This window comes from Ochotona princeps, chromosome 21 (genome assembly GCF_030435755.1).
Source record: "Ochotona princeps isolate mOchPri1 chromosome 21, mOchPri1.hap1, whole genome shotgun sequence".
NCBI classification, from domain to species: Eukaryota; Metazoa; Chordata; class Mammalia; order Lagomorpha; family Ochotonidae; genus Ochotona; species Ochotona princeps.
The window spans coordinates 10,120,831-10,141,638 of NC_080852.1; the positions used below are offsets into that span (position 1 = coordinate 10,120,831).

General features: G+C 41.4%; 1 long non-coding RNA gene across 2 annotated transcripts in view; it reads right to left on the reverse strand.

The window, feature by feature from the left end:
* Positions 1-20,053, reverse strand: part of LOC131482891 (uncharacterized) — a 402,306-nt gene extending 382,253 nt beyond the window's left edge. For both annotated transcript variants that reach the window (XR_009247386.1, XR_009247384.1), the window contains exon 1: positions 19,992-20,053. This is a non-coding gene — a long non-coding RNA (uncharacterized LOC131482891). The remainder of the gene's footprint in view (positions 1-19,991) is intronic.
* Between the last annotated feature and the right edge of the window lie 755 nt (positions 20,054-20,808).

The window sequence follows — 20,808 nt, forward strand, 5'->3', positions numbered from 1 at the left end:
TAATATACAGAATACAAAAAATGTAATACATATGAGTAAAACAGATATTCTGATATTTGACTATTGTTTACAGCCCTTACCTATACTCCTCAGGAACAATTCTTTTTACTTACTATTGTAATGCTTTTGCATAGTGAAGGGCTAAGCTTGTGATCATAAGATAAGCTGAGACTGTGCCTTTACAATAATCAAATAAATAAGAAAAGAAGGAAAGAGGGTAGGAGGGTGGTTGGGAGGGATCGTAGAATGAGAAGCGTCACTCTACTTCTAAAAATATACGAAACATAACAAAGTTCTCCAGCTTTTATTAATAAAAATTAAAAATAATTACTAGTATTAAGCAATATCAACATGAGTCTGGGCAATGAACAGAATGCTTAAAATTCTATTTAAGAAGGAGGTATATAGTTAGTGGTTAACATACAGACCTCATTCTATAGGACCTGGTTCAGTATCTGGCTGTGGCTCCTGACTCTGTAAAGTGTTACTATTGTAGCCTCTTAGAGGGCAGCAGTTTTGCTTCAAGTTTTGCACCCTAAGGATGACCTACCTGGACTGAGTTTCTACCCAGGGCAGGCATTTGGGGAGAAAATAAGCAGAAAAGAAACGGTGTTCATCTCTCTTTCTTGGTCTCTCCAAAATGTTTTTGGTAATTTAGTATACCCAGTCTAAGCAAACTTAGTCTCAGTTTCTTTTTTCTTTTTTGTAAAATGAGATCATTAACAACCAAAAAAGTAAATGAGATTATGGTGCAGCATCACCTACTACAAGGTGAATCATACGTTATAAACCATCTATTGTGAGTGACATGGTTCTGTTTATGTATGCATGTGATATCTTCTCAGGAAATCTTTGTAGAGAGTGAAACAAGACGACCACCCAAGAAGCCTGTAAATCCTTCCACTTTAAAGAAAACTGATTAAAGTTGGCAGCCAGTCCTTAGTCTCTCACTTAAACAATGTAGGAAAATATGAATAGAACAATAAAAAATATTGTGGTATGAATGAAAACAGTATACTGTTGTATATTGATTTGGTAAAATAAGCACTCATAAGTAATTAACTATTTGTATTACTTATTACTTCACATTCAAACCTAGGCAAATTTCTTGCTGAAAATAACATATAAAATTTGTATTGTCACTCATTTTCTCTCTTAGTGACACTCATAAAAAGCAAATATTTCAGGGATGGCACAATGCATCAACTGGATACTCCTCCACTTGCAAGTGTTAGCATGCTGCCATTCAAGCACTAATTCATGTTCTGGCTTTTCTACTTCCCATCCAGTTCCTTGATAATTGCCTGGCAAAGCAGTGGAGGACAGTCAAAAGCTTTGAGACTCTGCAAGCATGTAGGAGACCCTGGTTCTTGGTTTCGGATTGGCTTAGCTCTAGCCATTGCAGTCTTTTGGGGCGTGAACCAGTGAATGAAAAGATCTTTCTACCTCCTCTTCTCTCTGTACATCTGTCTTTCCAATAAGAAAATAAACAGATCTTCAAATAAAGGTAAATATTTCATAGACTACAAACCAAAACTAATCTCACTTTAAAGCATTATTAAAATCAAATCCTCCCTTATATTTAAAGAAGCTAAAATACATATGAACTCATCACAATTTTGATTGTGTGAATCTACCAGATAACAGGCAGATAAAGAATGATTGCTGGGGATTCATGTTGTATCACAGGGATTGAGCTGCAGCATGGAAGACCTGCGTCCTAAATCCAAGTGTCTAGTTCAAGTGCCAACTGCTCTGTGCTCTCAATCCAGCTGCCTTTCTACCAAGTGTTTGGGTTCTTGCCCCATGGCAGACTGTGATGATGTTCCCAATGAGTGAAGGTCTCTCTCTCATGTGCGCACACTGTCTCTCCCTCAATGTCACTCTGCCTTTAAGTAGATAAATAAATCTTTTTTTTAAAAAACAGAGACTGCTAACTCAATTCACACCCTAGTCATAAAAAAGTAGGATTTCAACCAAATGCTTCTATTAGAAGAAATTAAAATCACTCAGAGGACCTAACTTAATAAATAGCTATTTTCATCAATTATGCACTAATTAGTAGAAACATAATGCTACCTGCTGGCAAATGGGAAATTTAGAATCACTGTGTTATTCCTCAACGGTCAGTAGAGAACTTTGGAGGGATATTGGACTAAGAAAAGTTTCCACACTATTACCATCCAATATTCAAAGGTTTAAATTTAAAATTGTTTGAAGTTAAAAAAAAAGAAAACCTCTACATTTAAATTGGAACCTAACTATAAAGAATGAACTCTATTCCTGTGTACATACAAGTGTAAAATAGGCAGATTAAATGTATTATAATATGGCAAAAGCCAATGAATTGAGAATATTCATTTTAAAGGCAAAGTTACACAGAGAGGGAGAGACAAAGAAAAGTTTTCCACCTGCTGTTTCACTCCTCCACTCTCCCAATGATGCAATGCGTGGGGCTGGTCCAGGCCCAAACCAGAAACCAGCAGCTTCTCCCCGGTTTCCCATGCGGGTGGCCAGGCTCAAGCACGTCACCATTCTCTGATGCTTTCCTAGGCACATTAGCAGGGAACTGGATTGGAAGGAGACCATCCTGGACTTGAAGTGGCACCAAATGGAATGCTGCTGCTGCACGCAGTGGCTTAACTCACAATAACGTAACACTGGTGTCAAATCATTTTCAAACTTAGTCTAAGACTTGATTTTATCTCATTTTATGATATCCTCTACTGTTGGAAGAAAAGCGGAGCAGCTGGGACACAAACTGGCACATGGAAGGTGAGGACTTTAGCCACTAGGCTACTGCACCAGGCCCCAGTTTTTGCTCTCTTTAGCACAGAACATCCCACACAATCAAAAGAAATGATTTCCATAGAAATATTCCATTAAATGTTTCATTTTGCTTCCCAATATCTCATATTTACCAACTAATCGAGGATCAGACATTTCTTGGACGTAAATGTCACATAACCTTATGGAACAGACAGAAATTTGCCTTCTAGTCACAGACCTTTTGCCAAGCCAGAGTCTCCCAACCATAAACCCTGACAGTTAGCTCATCGTTCTACATGTAATCAAATGAACAATTCTTGGGAACTTATTTTTATGTCCTGCTTCAAAGCAAAGAACTTAGAGCCAGCGACACATATTCAAAAACCTATAAGGCACATCATTCCCACAAAAAGAGATGAACATTTTAACCATTCTTCTTTCTCTCAAAAAATAACTTAAGGTATCTTTCAGACAATCAAAGCTCTTCAAAAAAAAATAGGTTATGTCTTATCTGGGATAGTAGGGGTACTTCTGAACTGAAGACGCAAAGCCTGCCACATATTCCCTAACACTTCCTGTAACAATGTTGCAAAGGTCTTTAAAGGGTATCTGCTTCAGTATTACCTCCAAGTGAAAATCGCTTTGAGATGTCTTCTGTATTCTTTGCTGTGGCCAGAAATGAAATCTCCACATTACCTTGCATTTGCTCTCATAGTCATTAGCCTTAGACAGCACCATCATTTAAGAAATTCATCATCAGTGCTGTCCTTCGCACAATGTATTAGTGCAATACATTATAAGAGCACCTCAGCCTGATGATGTATGACTCCAAGATGGCAACATTTGGAGAAGAATGGGTCTAAGAATAGATGTGGTAAAGGAGAATAAATGTATAAGTCCATCTTTGTAGTGTTATTCTGAAGTAAAAGTATATTTGTGGCTCTCAACCAACCCCTCCACATACTGATTTCTATAATTTTCTTAATTTAAAAAAATTACTCATGACATTAAATTGTTTTTCAATGACAAAGAGGGACAGCTTCTAAAATTAGTGGATTGGTACATTGAGGGATAATGTAGCATAAGCTTGATGATAAATTTCAATCATGGCTTTCAGGAAAACTCTAATTTCATCCACCTCTTGCTCACTTAAATTTTTCAGTAGATTCTCCAAAGGGGAGAAAGGAGATTAACACCTAAAGTCTTCAAGGACATTAGAACAAAAAGTGAGCCCCATTAATTAGTCTATACCAAATTCTAGCTTTTTACATGGCCGATGATAAATTTTCCCGAAAGCTTAATTCTCCTGTTTCCATCTTTCAAAATCTATCCTTTCCATTACTTTGTCTAAATAGACACAACTATTTTACCTAACTACTGAAATAAATCATTAGGAACACTCAACTTCAAAGACAATTATAGCAAATGAAAATGTCTCGATGGCCCGATTCAGGCACAGAAGAGTGACCTGCAGGCTGACAGACTTCTTTGTTAACATGGCTTGCAGAGCTCATTTCAGAAATGTCCAGTACACCTTGAGAACTGGTCCTCCTTTCTGATTTTAAGGACTATGCCTCCAGAGGTCAGTGCTAAAGTGATGCCTGGTCCAGCTTGCTGCCCTTATCCTATCACCTCGGGATGCTTACTCAATTGGAGTTAATTTTCTTTATTAATTAAAAATTTTATTAACTAAGAGAAAAAGATTGCTTATTAACTAAAAGAATGCTTTATTGGGCCCGGCAGCGTGGCCTAGCAGCTAAAGTCCTTGCCTTGAAAGCCCCGGGATCCCAAATGGGCGCCGGTTCTAATCCCGGCAGCTCCACTTCCCATCCAGCTCCCTTCTTGTGGCCTGGGAAAGCAGGAGAGGACGGCCCAAAGCTTTGGGACCCTGCACCCACGTGGGAGACCCGGAAGAGGTTCCTGGTTCCTGGCATCAGATTGGCGCGCACCAGCCCGTTGCAGCTCACTTGGGGAGTGAATCATCGGATGGAAGATCTTCCTCTCTGTCTCTCCTTCTCTCTGTATATCTGGCTTTCCAATAATAACAAAATCTTTAAAAAAAAAAAAAAGAATGCTTTATTAACTAAAAGAAAAAAAGATAGTTCCTTTATTAACTAAGAAAAATATTGAGAAGATAAAGTGTTATCTTTCACAAAAACACAAGTGTTCAATTCATGTACTTCCTCCAAGTGTGTTGATTTGCAAACTGCTTAGAATCAATCCCGTGAACTTGGCAGAACTCCAAGGTTCACCATTGTGAAACTCCTCAGAGACCCTCAGGCTTCTCTCAGTGTCTCTCAGGCTACCGGAACATCACACTTTGTGACTTTCACAAACTATGTTGTGGAAAGGTAATAAAAATTCTAGTCTAGACCACTAGTCTGCGGTAATCAGGAACTTGATTATTTTCAATATTCCTGCAGTTTGTCATCTTTTAGACCCTGGCAGAGCGATATTCTCTGTTATTTGTGAAAGCTTTACTGACCACTAGGAAGCTTTGATTCCCATAACAAAGAAACAGACAAAAAAAGAAAAGAGATATAGCAAGTCAATAAGACTGAAAGACAAGGAGAAGCAGCAGGGAGGGTACAATGAAAAAGAAATGAGTAAAATTAAAAAAAAAAAAAGGCTGAACTACAATTATTTTTATATTCAATTGTCTAACTATGTTAAATCAGAAACACTGGTCTCTGAAAACAGAAATTCTATTCTCAGATGTAAAAAGAACGTATTCCATGTCTGTACAACACCAAAGAATGTCATCTCCCAATGATATTTTCTTTCACAAGATAAATCTAGTACCTTAGCAAAATGAAATCTTTTTAAATGTTTGTCTTTATTTCCCTGAAGGGCATGGTAACAAGGAGACACACAAAGGGAAGGGGAGGAAGGAAGAGAGAAAACAGTCTGCTGGTTCATTCTGCACATTCACCTACAATGCCCAAGTGTTGGCCCAGAAAGATGTCAAGAGGTTGGAACTCAACCCAGGTTTCCATGTAGCTGACAGGGGCACAGGCACTTAGGCCATCATCTGCTGATAGGTAGCTTGGCAAAAAGCATCTAGAACTCAAATCAGATGCTTTGATATGGGCTGAGAGTATCCATAGCAACAGCCTGCCCAGTGTTACAAAACCTACCCAAAAAGACAAAATCAGGAAAATATTGTTGAATTTTATATTAATTTTCCAAAATTATGTTCTATTCCTTTACTCTTGTAATTTATCAAACTTTCAGGGGATGGCACTCTGGCAACAAACTAAAGCTCTGCCTGTGATGCCAGGACCCACGTGGGCGCTGGTTCAATTTCCAGGTGCTCCACTTCCAATCCAGCTTCCTGCTAATAGATTAGAAAAGCAGTGGAAGCCACAAATGTGGGAGATGGAGAAGATCCTGAATTTGCCCTGCTCCATCCCTAATTGTTGTGGCTATCTGGGAAGTGAACCAGAAGATGGAAGATCTCTCTATCTCTCTTTCTCCAATTTTCCCTCTCTGTGATTTTGTATTTTAAATAAATAAATCTTTTTTACACTTGATCTTAGTCAAAAGACTGAGAAGCGATAAAATAAATGTTTTTAAAAATTATCAAACATAATTATCAAACATATACTTTGATATATAAACATCCAGGAAAATCATGTGTTGGTTTCACTTACCAAGCACTTGTTTAAGTACCTACTGCATGTCTAGACTTGTTTCAGGAAGAACTGTGTAGGCTTGTTAGTGGCAGAGACTGATCACGTAGTTGATAATGATTGGAAACAGGATAGAAAAGAACTGAAACAAGTCTGGATGACAATGTCATATAAAGAATGGCAGCAAAAAACATGAGGACATGCTAAGAGCAGGGCTCAAAGTAAGTAGAGACACAGTGCAACAGAAATGGCCATTAAACAAACCTGGAAATGGAGAACACATCCTTGCTTCACAAGATAAGAAGATGCAGTTAGATTTGTGAGTATGGACAAATGAGGACCACTAATAGTCACTGGGTCAAAGAGGGAAAATACACTTGGGATTCAAATTTTCATGTGCTATGCCCGCGTGGGAGACCTGGAAGAGGTTCCTGGTTCCCGGCATCGGATCGGCGCACACCGGCCCGTTGCGGCTCACTTGGGGAGTGAATCATCGGACGGAAGATCTTCCTCTCTGTCTCTCCTCCTCTGTGTATATCTGGCTGTAATAAAACGAATAAATCTTTAAAAAAAAAATTTTTCATGTGCTATGAACACTTCCACTCAGATAAAAATTTTGAACTGAGGCTAGGGGGAATAACTACACAGGAAGAAACCTGTGTCTACCAGAAGTAAAGGGACAGTATTATAATAATCCTGGTTTCAGAATCTGGAAATTTTTGGGTAGCTTTCACTAAGATGAATATTTAAAGAGCCAATTTCAGGGGAGAGATTATGAATAGAGATTTGATTTTTCTGAAGTCAAAATGACAAGATGTTTTAGAACTAAGTGGAATACCACAATAAAAGAAATGTGGATATAATTTCCCTGATCACTTCTTAATTCAAGGTAATCATATATAAATACCAACTCGACTTCTTCTTTACAAGAAATGCATCCTTTCAATCATTCCTCCATTCACAGAATCTTTTTTTTAAGCTATTAAAAATGACATGGGTATTTCATTTGAAAATGGAGACAGTAACCATTTTGCTTCAAGATGAGAAAACTAACTCAAATTGAACTCTTCAGTTGTGTAAAAACTGGGTCAGAATCACTGAATTCTTTAATGATATTTTTGAGAAATAACACAAGGAGACAATATGAAAAGATAAGATGCTAAGTCCAAGGGAACCTTACTTCATCTGGTCACTGAGAATTGCCTTTGGAATTTACAAAGCAAGTCAAACAGCTACATAGATTTTGCAACAAGAAATGAAATTCAGCCCATAAGTGTTCTTACTTGAAAGACCGAAAGAACCACCAAAACACCAAGACTATTTATTATAATCAGTGGTCTCCCTTCTGTACTGGCAGTCGCACAACACAATTTCTTAATGAAATCAAATTCTGCATTTCTGGGAGGCCAGTTGAGGGGCATCACGCTGTTAGCTGAATTCTCTGAGAATGGAGAATAAGCCTGTAGTAATCTCAGCATATTCCAGTCCCAGTTAAGGACAACAGCTTATTGGAGGAACAAGATCTGTGGGCTGGCAAAAACAAAAGACCCTTCTTGTTAATATATTGCCTTCCTGCAACTACTATTTCTTGGTAGGTGGTGTGATACTGTCACCCCAGGCCTCGGGTTCTGGTGTCCAAACAGGTTTAGTTCTCAAAGTCTTTCTTCCCCTTGATAGGGACTACTTGCTTAAAAATGCTGATGAAGATTTTTTAAGTTTCTTTGAAAATAATTATTTAGGGCCCGGCACGATAGCGTAGTGGTTAAAGTCCTCACCTTGCCTTGAATGCACTGGGATCCCATATGGGTGCCGGTTCTAATCCCTCAGCCCCGCTTTCCATCCAGCTCCCTTCCTGGGGCCTGGGAAAGCAGTTGAGGACAGCCCAAAGCCTTGAGACACTGCACCTGCAAGGGAGACCCGGAAGAGCTCCTGGCTCCTGGCTTTGGATTGACTCAGCTGCAGTCATTGCAGCTGCTTGGGGAGTGAATCATCAGACAGAGGATCCTCTTCTCTGTCTCTCCTCTCTGGATATCTGCCTTTCCAATAAAAATAAACAAATCTTTAAAAAATAGTAATTATTTAAAATGAATTACCTCCCAAGCTTTATCCATGCAGAGCAGCATCTCAGCTGCAAGCAAGTTTCTAAAGTCAAGATTGTGGCTTCCAAAACACAGATTTGTAGAAATGCACTTGAAAACCTTATTAACTAAGGCAAGAAATGGTCCAATTACTCCAGTGGTTGAAAAGAAAACACTCCCCAAACAATAAACATATATAATTACAGTGCTTTTACCTATTAACATCACCACAACCTGAGAAGAACTAAGTCACTGCACTCAGATTAGAATCTTTAGTGACAAACATAAAAGATGACAGAGAGAGGCACTTTAAAGTAAAAAATATTATCAGCTCTGGAGGGCACATATTTGCCATTATTTAAACCAACTGTACATTTCTGGATCTTTTAGCATATTGCCATTTCTTTATTTTGCCATAGATGCTTTGTTTTGTAAGTGGATTAACTTTATTATTCTCATTGACTAAAATATTAAAAAATACAGTAATTGGTTGTAAACACAGAAAAATGTAAACAAGAATGATAGACCATATGCTAGCTTCTTTCTCAAAAAAATAAACTTACTCTCCCTTCCCAACAGTCTCTGTCTCTTTGTCTGTCTGTCTGTCTGTCTCTCTCTCTCTCTCTTTCTCTCTCACACACACACACACTCACACACACACACACACACACAAAAGCATACACACTCTGAGACAGAGAAAGAGAGAAATATATTATATCCATGAACAAGCAGTGTGGTGGAACTATCTCTAGCATAATTTCCTGTGCACATTAGTCTGCTTTCCTATTACGTTAGGGGCATATCTGAGGCTGAATACTTCATAACGAAGAGATTAACTTAGCGACCCCTTCTGCAGGCTTTAGGGTAGGGCACCAGTACCAACAGCTCTGGTGAGGACCTCATGGTAAGTAGCAACACAGGAGCATATACCAGAGGGATAAATCACATGACCAGACAGGGAGTGAAGAGGCACTAAGGAAAGTCCTCTCATGAGAACTAAGCAGAGTCCAAAACAACTACATTTCTTCTGAGAATAATGTCCTTAATAACCACTCCCCCACCACCAAGAACAATTAGGCTCCACAGCTTCAAGATCCCATCATCCTTTGCATTGCGACATGCACACCAACACAGAAACTCTTTGAGGACACTTTTAAACCATATTATGACCATTGTACGATAGAAAGTAAAATTACTATTTCATATATAATCATATATATATATAAAATCATATTCCCCAGATTATGGGTAAAACATTTCGTTTCCCATTACCAACACATTCTGTACCTGGATCTGGAGCAAGTACAGTACACGGACTACCTGTGATTCCAATCCAGTTTCCTGTTAATGCATACCCTGGGAGGCAGCAGTTGATGATTCAAGTGCTTGGGTTTCTGCCATTCATGTGGGAGACTCGGACTGAGTTCTGGGCTCCTGGATTAAGTCTTGACTAGCTTTGCTGTTGTGGGTATTTGACTGCATTGAAGTTGGAAAAAGTGTCACCCCTCTATTCCCTTCCTCTGTGTTACACTGACTTTTAAATAAATATTTCAAAAACTTGGTTCTAAAGTTTTCTCACCTACACAGCACTAAGAAGCTTGCAGGGCCCGGCGGTGTGGCCTAGCAGCTAAAGTTCTTGCCTTGAACGCCCCAGGATCCCATATGGGAGCCAGTTCTAATCCCGACAGCTCCACTTCCCATCCAGCTCCCTGCTTGTGGCCTGGGAAAGCAGTCGAGGACGGCCCAATGCATTGGGACACTGCACCCGCGTGGGAGACCCGGAAGAGGTTCCTGGCTCCTGGCTTCATATTGGTGCAGCACCGGCCACTGCGCTTACTTGGGGAGTGAATCATCGGACGGAAGATCTTCCTCTCTGTCTCTCCTCCTCTCTGTATATCTGACTTTGCAATGAAAATAAATAAATCTTTAAAAAAAGAAGCTTGCACAAATATTTAAAAATCTCAATCCATTCCTTGGTAAATAACAATGCACATTTAATATAGTGGTTAGGAAGCTGATACTACATTTTTCATTGAAGAACTTATTTTGCATCTGGTAAATTGTAGTAGGCGTCCAAACCACAGTAACCATTATAGCTATTATCATTCTCAATTATTAATACTCTTCACATTAACTGAGACTAAAGTCAGCTCAATCAGATGGTGAAAAGGCAAAGAGAAAAGTATTGCAGAAGTAATGGTTTGAAGGCTTTGGGCCCCCACTGCACAGGGAAGAAAGCAGCCACACCTCATGCCAAGAGTGCCAGCAGCCAAGCCTTTGTGGACTCCTTCGCTATTACCATAGCAAACTGACTGGCAAGGTGGTAAAACGATATCTGCACAAATACAGGACATTTAAATGATTGTAGCTTGCTTGGCCATTTCCCATGAGAGATACCACTGTACTCTGTATTTTTGAACACTTCAAAAGTTCTCTTCCTCTTGAACTTTTGCTTTCTCAAATTTTTTTTAGTTCTTGATTATTGTGGAAAAAACAGTTGCAGATACAGACAGGGCTAAGGGTAAGGACAAAACAAAATAAAAAATGACTTATACACAAATTTTCACACTTTGTGTTTATTTCTACAGGATTCGCTTGGATCACTATTGATTGTCACTATTCACTATTGACAGCTCAGTCCGTGATGTGTTGAAGCAATACCAGCACTTGTCTGGCTGTGACATACATGGTGCATTTTAAAAACTCTACCCTTCAAGTGGCTCAAGTCTGGGCACAAGCCAGGCTGGTTCATAATATCCACTGGCAGATCTGAGAAGCAGGATGGGGCACAGAACAAGTCAGGTCCGGCTACAACACCAGTCAGTTCAAATTAAGGTTGGGACTGGGGGCTGGATGGGCTGGGCTAGACTTCAGCACCCACCAACATGAGCTGGAACCGGGGGCAGACAGGGATGGGCCAGGCTACAGCACCCACCGGCAAATGCTGAGGTGAGATGGACGATGCCATACTGGGCAGCCACACTTACCAGCACACATGAGAATTGGGGGTTGGGGAGGTGAGCCTGGCAGGGGGACTACTGGGGGATCACCTGCTGGGCCACTGTTCCCACTGGTGAGCATGAGAACTGAAACTGGGAGCAGACCGGACTGGACAAGGCTACAATACCTGTTGGCCTGTATGTGAACTAGGTTAAGCGGAGACTGGGCTGACCAACTGTATCCACTGGTGCAGGCATGAGCCAGAGTAAGTGCAGGCTGGTTGGGCTTTGCCACAGCATCAGCTGGCAAGGGCTGGGACTAGGGGAAATCCCTGTCAAGTTAGATTGCAAAAGTACCTGGAAAGTTCAAGATCTGACACTGGGAATGGGCCTATTAGGGAAACTGTGAGCACCTCCCTGATGGGCTGCAACTCCCATTGGTGAGCATGAGAACCAGGGCTGGAGCAGGACTGTCTAGACAGGCAGTTGCACCCACCAGTACAAGTGTGGACTGCATAGTAGGGTCAGTTGGGTTAAGCCAGGCTTCAATGCCCAATGACATGTACAAGAGCTGAATGGGATGTGGGACAGACTGGATCAGTCTGCTGCACATACTGGCAAGCACAGGAACCAGGGCTTGGGGTGGGCCTAGTAGGGGTCTTCAGGGGGGCCACTCCCACTAGGCTACAGCTCCAGATGGTGAACGTGAGGGCTGTGTGGTGGGCAGGGTTGGGCTAGGCTGCAGCATCCATTGGTTTATGTAAGAGACAAGGATGGAGACAGAACTGACACAACAATTGCAAGTAGAGTGTGCACATGCTGATGTGGGTGACAGACTAAGCTGGACCCCATACTGGCAAGCACACACAAAAGTTACACCTGCGATCACCTCAGACAAGGTTTCTTTGCAGATTCCCCCAACTGAACCTCTGGACTCAGAACTCCAACCATGGGGACAATCACAGGATCTGTAATCTGATCCTGGAGTGCAAGTGTCAAAACTGGGCCTCCTCAGTGGCTAAGATGGAGCAGTGGACGGCATGCGCAGATGCACAAGGAAGAAATGGCAGTTCATTGAATCCTGCAGAGGACATTTGGTACCATAGTAGGGGAAGGAGGGCAGAACAAATTGGTCAACTACCCCAGTTAAGTATTGACAGGAAACATCTGGATAGAGACTCTAAAGTAGATGTCAGCCAACACACTCAGAAAAGATTTCCTCATCTTTGGAGCAATGAAATCAACAGCATTTCTGAACTATCAAAACCACTTGAACAGAATCCTTGGAACATGGTCCATATCAGGGACCCTGGAATGACATCAGGTGGCAATTCCCCATCCCCAGATACTGAGGTGGTTGGGAGGCTGGATGTGCCTTCTCCCCTTAACTCCCACTTTTCCCATATACAGGAAGAAAAAATAGAAAATTTGGAATTAATGGCCTCACCCACTTTCCCCTAATTTTCAATCCTTTCCACCCTAATCAACTATATAAACATCATCAAAAATAAAATAAAATAAAAACTTTACCCTTAAAGTCTTGGGGCACTTTTGCAAAAGAAGCCATGCAAGAATTAACTAAGCCCAATTGGGCCAGGCATATGGGCTCAACTGGCTAATCCTCCATCTCCAAGTTCTGGCATCCCATATGGTCACCTGCTCCAGTTCCTATCCTGCTCTCTGTGGCCTAAAACAGCAGTGGAGGATAGCTCAAAGCCTTGTGATTCTGTTCCCACATGGGAAACCTGGAACAAGTTCCTGGTTCCAGATGAGCTCAGTTCTGGCCACTGCAGCCATTTGGAGAGTGAACCATCCACTGGTTGGTTTATCATCCTTCTGTCTTTCCTTCTCTCTGCAAATCATAATTTCCCAATAAAGATACATAAATTTAAAAAAATAATTCACTAAGCTCCTGGTTTCTGGCCTGAAGAAAGCATTTCTTCAGCAAAAGTCCAGAGAATTCACATTACAGTAAATTTTAACAGGTGCTACACAAATCACTAAATGTGAGGAAGGATACAGCAAATAAAACCAAACATAGTTTCTTAATCCAGGATTGTTTAGAGACTTCAATTCCTGAAAAGGATATTTCCTTATTAGGTCATACTTGTTCTCACAGAACATTTCAAGGGGTTAAAAATTCCCTTAAGTACTTGAGTAAATGCTTGGGGAAACCTCAAGATGGTCTCACGTTTTGATTTTTTTGTCTTAATTTTGTTAACCAAAGTCCATATTATCTATTTCAGGGAATCAATTAGAAACTCCATAACTCTTCTTGGTAATTCTGGTGTTAAGACACACAACTCTGATTCTTTAATGAAAGCCATAAGTCCTATCAAAAATTTATGCAATATCTTACTGTTAACTTCCAAGAAACTAGTTTTTGCAAACTTCAGTGTATACACTTGAGGTTAATTAAGGGGGTTGAAGCCAGGGTGATTGATTCTATCCAGGAACACATTATCCATAAATGGCATCTTTTCAGACTCCGTGTATAAGTTAGCCACAGGCATGTTCTACTTTTGCAGGTTCATTCTTTCTCTTTTACCACAGAGCAGAACTGATGCATATAGATTTGGCTAAAATGTGTGACCTCATAGAATGACAATCAGTTTGTCTTGACTGCAGGCAGTCATGGAAGAACAGAATGAATATATGTCCTAAGGAATCAAGAAACATGGCCTTCTGCAGGAAGCAATTTCTCTGCAGTCTCTTCAGTTGATAAGGATTGATTCTGCCTACAACCCCTCTTCTTTCTTCAATTAGTCAACACATGTTATTCTCTTTTTAGACACCTCCATATCCTGGGGGAGTGGGGTCAATATGAGAGATCATTTTAACTCCAGCGGAAGATGGGTTAGCCAATTAGATTTCTCATTATGCACTGGATAAAATCCTGTATCACAGGTTAATGTGGAGCACTAGCAAATAGTGGTACAGTAGGTGTTAAAGGTCCTAGGGTTGGAGCAAAGGCTATTCCTATCATTGGGTCAGACACAGCCCTCCTGCAAATGACGTCACAGATATGGAAGATGGGAAAGAAATATTCCTGGTAACCCTTGGATCTTGCCATGTCTCTTAAATATAGCTCTACAAAGTCTCAACTGACAGGAAAAGTAATGTGTTTTCTGCTTAAGCTAGTTTGAATTGTGTTTCTAAAGCTGCCATGAGAAAGGTGGCTGAATAATCCACTCGTAACCTTAAAAATTCATGCAAAATTTGCATTCTCCTTCATAATAAATCCATGTTTGTTTTAAAAGAAAAATACGTTAAATTATTTACCTTTGAGTAAAGTTGACTTTCCAGGAAGATGCACTGGGGTTTATTTGGTGTCTTTTTACTCCCGGACTCACTGCTGAGGACCCAAAGATTTCAGTTGTATGGTTGTGGAATAAGAATGCAATATGTTCTTTCTTAGTCCTTTTTAAAGAATTACATAGTTTTAAGACAATGATGACCCGTCTCCTTTGCTTTGGTACCACCAACAAAAACTTATAAAGCAAATGGTTGAATTTCATGAGCACTTACTATATACTATATGCTTTGTCTAAATCATGACAGTCTCATAACAAGCTCCAAAGTGTTACTATTACTCTAGCTTATAGATAAGACAATGAAACGCACATTTTTTAATGTGCACAACTACAAATCTAGAGTAAATAAATACAGCCAGGATCAAAATCTTTAGAACAAGCTGGGAATTTACTGTCGCCATTCTTTTCCACAGCATCATATTTACTGTGTGCCAGGCACTGTCCACCAAATTTCCACAAGCTTAATGACTTCAAGCAACACAACTGATTGCCTATAGATTGAGAGATGAAGAATCCAAAAATGAGTCAGTGGAGCTTTAATCCTTCTCAGGGTTCACAGAGAGAAGCTGATTCCTAGCATTCCCGAACTTCTAGAGACTACCTGAATGTTTGTGCTCCACCTCTTCTTCCACCATCAGAGTCAGCAGCACAATCATGAAATACCCCATTGAGGCCCTGCAAAGTAGCCTAGTGGCTAAAGTTCTCACTTTGCATGCACTGGGATCCCACACGGATACTGATTTGTTTTTAAGCTGCTCCACTTCCCATCCAGCGCCCTGTCTGTGGCTTAGGAAAGCAGTTGCGGACAGCCCAAGGCTTTGGGACGCTGCACCAATGTGGGAGGCCCGGAAGAAGCTCCTGGTTTCCGGCTTTACAACAGCTCAGCTATGGCCATTGCAGCCACTTTGGGAGTGAACCAGCAGATGGGGAATCTTTCTCTCTGCCTCTCCTTCTCTCTGTAAACCTGGCTTTCTGATAAATTTTTAAAGGGCCCGGAGCAGTAGCCTAGCGGCTATGGTCCTCACCTTGCATGCACCAGGATCCCATATGGGAACTGGTTCTAATTCTGGCGGTTCTGCTTCCCATCAAGCACCTTATCTGTGGCCTGGGAAAGCAGCCAAGGACGGCCCAAAGCCTTGGGACCCTGCACCTGTGTGGAAGACCTGGAAGAGGCTCCAAGCTCCTGGCTTCAGACTGGCTCGACTCCAGCCACCGCGGCCTCTTGGGGAGTGAATCTACAAATGGAAGGTCTTCCTCTGTCTCTCCTCCTCTCTGTATATCTGACTTTCCAATAAAAATAAAATAAATCTTTAAAAAATAAATACAGATTCTATTTATTTGTAAGACAAAGTTATGAAGAGAAACAGTGAGAGAGAGAGAGAGACACAGAGAGAGAGATCCATCTTCTATCCACTGGTTCACTCCCAAAATGGCCATAATGGCTGGGCTTGGACTCCAAAGACAGCAACTTCTTCTGGCTCTCCTATGTAGGTGCCAGGGCTCAAGCACTTTGCTGACCTCAATTGCTTTCCCAGGCACATTAGCAGACAGTTTGATCAGAAGCGCAGCAGCCAAGATTCACACCAGCACTTAGGGGATGCAGGCAGTGCAAATGGTGGCTTAATCCACAACAGCACAACCCCATCCCCTTGTTTTTGTTTTGTAGCCCCTTGGAAAGTATTGGTGTTTTCAATAAACCTCACAAACAGGTGATGGGTCTTACAGTCTTACTTGTCCTATCAGTCACAGTTTGTTGATGAAAGTGAGGCCATCCAAGCCTGACAGAATCTTGACCACACCTTCTTCAAGTGGATGGCACAAGTTTCCCAGCCATTTCCTAACTGGCTGAGAGACCATAAATGTGGAACACCTTCCCTACAGGTTCCTGCCAAAACAAGGAGGGGTCAGGGAACATTTAAGAACCCAAGACCCTTTCAAAAACCTTTGGCATTTCTCCCTCTTTTCTTTCAAGAGGTACCCCACTTTCCAGCCCTCTCCGGGAGGTGCTTTCCCCTTCTCTCTTCTTTTAATGTTAAGTTGGTCACTTGGCAAATAAAATTTCTCTGTCTGCCAATTCCCGGCTTTTTATTTCTATACTAGGCTGAGGAGAGAACCCACTTAGGCCAGTTATCAGGCCAATAAACTCACCTTCATCATTTGTAAAAAAAAAAAAATAATAATAATAATATATACTATATACATAGTATATATAATAAATATAAAAGTTATATATTTATGTATTTGAAAGATCAAGAGAAAAGAGAATATCTTCTATTTGTTCATTTACTTCTCAGATGAGTTCAACATCCAGGGCTAGGCAAGGCTGATATCAAGAGCCAGGAGCTTCTTCTGGGTCTCCCATATGGGTGGCAAGAACCCAAGCATATAGGCCACCTTCTGCTGCTTTTGGAGGTGATTAGCGGGGAACTGGATTGAAAATACAGCAGCTGGACAAGAACCAGCACCCACATGGGAGGCCAGCATGGCAGCTAGTGACTTTACCCACTACATCACAATGTTAGCCCAGCATGAGTTCATTTAAGGTAAATAAACTATAAATTGGTAAATTCTATTCATTTATATTTTATTTTAGGCATTTGGAAACATAAATTCTAGGGGTTCATAGTCTTCCCCATTACACCAAGAATATCACACACACACACACACACACACACACACACACGGAAGAATCCCCGAATAATACCCTACAGTGTAAAAACCATTGCTTTGTACTTCATACATCACTCAGAAGTCAATTCTTCCTGATAGATGACCCATGATGGAATTATAAACAGTTTCTTAAAAGGAAACAGGAAGCCTGGCCAACAGCTAAAATAGGAGAATGACATCAATGAAAAAAGCATTGACTCTTTCCTTTGGAACCATGGTGAAAGTTTATGGTTCAATGACACAGGACAGGTCCCAGGTCTGACCCTGGGTAGTATTTATCCTGATGAAGTAACATTTATTCCCTTTGTGGGTTCGCATGGAACTGGTATTGAAATAATAACAGATATGGTTAAGTACTTGAGTTTGAGTCCCACTTCTAACACACTGTGGATTCTTGGGGCAGTTTTTTCAATTCTGTGAATCTCAATTGTCTTGAGAATAACAAAAGAGGAAACACAATGAAAGGGTAGCATTCAATCCATACCTCTGGCTCCTTTATATTCTAATGGTTACTGGTTTCATCTGGATGAATATTTAAAACAAGAGGCTGGAGCATACCATTACTTGTTAGAACACAGCTCCTGCTAATTTAGCAAACTGCTAAGATATTCTGTAAGTGGTGCACGTTCTTTTCTTGCTTAACAACACTAATCTGTTTTTATCTTACTTATTTAACAGTTTTGTAATTAGCAAAGGCAAAATTTTAGGGATAAAAGTCATTTCTTTGATGTTTTTGCTTTTAGGTATATTTGAGTATTTGTTAAAATTGATAAAAAATAACCTGGGTCTACTATATATTAAAATTATTAAAATTATAATTCTCATATTGGCTAATATTAAGCAAGGTGAAGCAAATGAAAAACATACACATTGTATGAATTCATAATTATGAAGTATATTACCAGAGGGGCAGCCTACATCATGTTAACTGAAGCCTGTTTAGGAGCAAGCCTGTTCTATCTTTACTCAACAAGGGAAAAACCAAGCGGGCAAGCATATGTGCAACTCATGTTCTAATTTATGCTTTAAAACAAACACAAATTTAAAAGAAGCAGTGTGTTCCGTTCTTTAGAGAAGAAATACCATATATTTGTTAAGGGCGAGTGGTATGTGTCCAGAAGTATCCAAATATGGCTTCCATCCATTTCTTCCCATCTTATACGCACAGTACACTTTCATCATCAATAGATTCTCTGCCTCCTGAAGCTGCACATGCTTGTGACTTGTCTAGAACAATGGACTTTTTTTCTGCCACTTCTGGTCAAAGTTTTCATGACATCTTTAAGGGTTTTCACTTTCAGTGTGGGAAGCCAGATGTCCAGTTCTTAAAAAGCTCAGGCCAGAATACTAAGTGATGAGACACCATATGGAGAGTGAAGGGCCCTTGGAGCAATACACAGATGCAATCCCGGACAAACAAGTGGCATCTTGTTGTCATTTCCAGCCCAGCTCAGCCCATCTGGACCAGAACTGCCCAGAAGACTTGAACGCCCCAACATTCCTGATACAAATGCTGTGAATAATAATGAATCATTCTAGCTCTATGCCATTAAGTTTTGGGGTAGGCTGCTGCTCAACAACGATAACATAAACAAGAGGCAGGAAGGACGTGACTTTTCAACGGAGTGCTCAAAAACAAAATCTGGTTGAAGGACTGTTTTTTTTTTTAAATAAATTAATTTTTAGGAATGAGCTTTTCTTAGCCCATGAGTAACTCTTCAAAAAAAACACCAAAGATACGTTTTTCTCAAATCTTATAGAGCAGAAATCACAGTGTCTCAGCTGAACAGGCAGCCCTGGTCTAGGAGTCAAAGACCTGGCTCGGCTGCTCGGTGAGAGAATCTCACCTGTTGGGTAAAGCAGGCAGCCTTCTGGGCTTCCATTTTGTCCTCCGTAAAAAGATGAAGGATGGGGGCTGGGAGCGAGGCTAAGGCGGGATATTTGGACCCAGTTTTACAGTCACAAGTGCCTTAGATGCTGATGTTTATACATGAGCTTTCTGTATTATTTTACACATATTCAGAAAAAAAAAAATAAAGACAGAAAACAAAATATTTTCCACAGGACCTGGATGTCCTAATATCTGAACTCACTGCTTGCAATGCAGCTTTAATATTTCTTTCCAACACAGTTACACTGCATTGTATTTATATGAATGTAGCCCCTTGACATTTTTAAACTTAAAAAAAAAACATAATTCTTGTAAGTCCGTCTCGGCATTTTTTTTTTTTTTTTAACTATACTGGAGGTCTCAGAGGACGGGGGACGGGCCTTTCCTACAGTCTTTCAAGAATTATGAACTGTGGGAATTTGGCTTTGTTTCTATGACCTCTGCTTTGAGATTTTTCTGACTAAACCCAGAAAAAAATTCTCTGCTGGCAGCCGCGCCATGACTGGCAACGACGGGCAGCCGGACGTGGGGTTCACGGGCACCGCATGCAGGACGCGGCTGGGCACTTGAGGCGGAGGCCTACTCCGCACCCCAGGACCCGCCGACGCCCGCCTCCCGCAGCAGCTCTGCTTCTCTGAGGTGGAAGACCCGAGTCCACGCAGCACCACGCGGGAGGTACGAGGAAGGAGTTTACTTACAGTTCCTGAGAGGGAAGGGTGGTCCTGGGGCGGCCAGGTCCAACAAGGAAGGCCTGAAGGGCAGAGGACTCAGCGGCAGGCGTGAGGGGAAGCGACCGTGGAGAGGCGCCTGGCTCGGCCCCGAGTGCCCGGATGCTGGGCGCCGGGTGGGGGCGTTGCGCTGTTCCTGCGTGTGTCTCAGACCGCGTCTCGGTTGCTCAGAGGTCCTCACACAGGGTGAATTGGTGGGCATAGTTGTTACATGATACAGTTTAGGGACCCACGATGAGGAAAACCCGGCTCTACGCCGTCAGCACACACGTGCAGCTTTCTTGCGGGAATTTCCTGCCTGCGGGGTTGGTTGAGTCTAGGGTCACCAAGGCGGAGGCTGAGACCTAGGCGAGGATATGGAGGATAGCTGTGTGTTGAGGGAAAGGGGGAGCTTCCGGGCAGAAGGCGACGCCTAGGAGTACTTTAGCTCCGTCCAGCTCTGGCACAATTGCGGGAGGGGTAGAACCAGACACTGCTCAAATACTGTGGGCTTGCTCCGTGTTCTTGGGTCGAGGGACAGATGAAATTAAAGGTAGAGATGTGGGTGAGCGGAGAAGAAAGATTTCTTTGAAGTACACCCTTAGCAGTGATTGCCCGCATGCTCTGGGGACACTGATCCGCCACCGACAAGATTGAGGCTATTCTTTCGCACCACCTGGAGACATAGGAGTGACGTCCTTGTGATGCTTGATTGAGTAGAGAGGGCAGGGTCTAGGGTGGGCTTGAGTACTGCCTATTTCCTTGTGTCCTCTCCCGAAGCATCCCCTTTCTAATCTCAGAAATGTCA